Genomic DNA, 977 nt, shown 5'->3' on the forward strand with positions numbered 1-977 from the left:
AAGTAGAGGTTAGCTTTACGTTACGTGTTGTAGTAAACAAAGGATTGTAACTTTTAGAAGATTGATAAAGACGTGAGTTTTCTTTCATAAGTTCACCTGATTTATTTTTAACACATCAGATGTTTTTCTCCGGTGTAACTGTCAGACTCTGTATGAAATATTATGGGATGTTGTGTCTGGATATGTAGAATAACTGACAGTATATGAGTTCTGTATTTCATCCTTTCACTGTCTCTCTGTCTCTATAGAAACGTGGAATCTGCAAAGCTCAGGACAAGCACTTTCTATTGAGACAAAACACACACACACACACACACTCACACACACACACACACACACACACACACACACACACACACAGAGACACACACACACACACACACAGACACACACACTCACACACACACACACACACACACACACACACACACACACACACACACACAAACATAGAGACACACACAGAGAGAGACACATACACTCACACACACACACACACACACACACACACACACACACACACACACACACACACACACACACACACACACAGAGACACACACACACACACATAGAGACACACAGAGAGAGAGACACACACACACACACACACACACACACACACACACACACACACAGAGAGAGAGAGAGACACACACACACACACACACACACACACACACACACACACACACACAGAGACACACACACACACACACACACACACACACACACACACACACACACACACACACACACACACACACACACACACACACACACACACACACACACACACACACACACACACACACACACACACACACACACACACACACACACACACATAGAGACACACACAGACAGAGAGACACTCTCACACACACACACACACACACACACACACACACATACAGAGACACACACACACACACACACACAGAGACACACACACACACTCACACACACACACACAC

The sequence above is a fragment of the Sander vitreus genome, unplaced genomic scaffold, assembly GCF_031162955.1.
Source record: "Sander vitreus isolate 19-12246 unplaced genomic scaffold, sanVit1 ctg309_0, whole genome shotgun sequence".
NCBI lineage: Eukaryota > Metazoa > Chordata > Actinopteri > Perciformes > Percidae > Sander > Sander vitreus.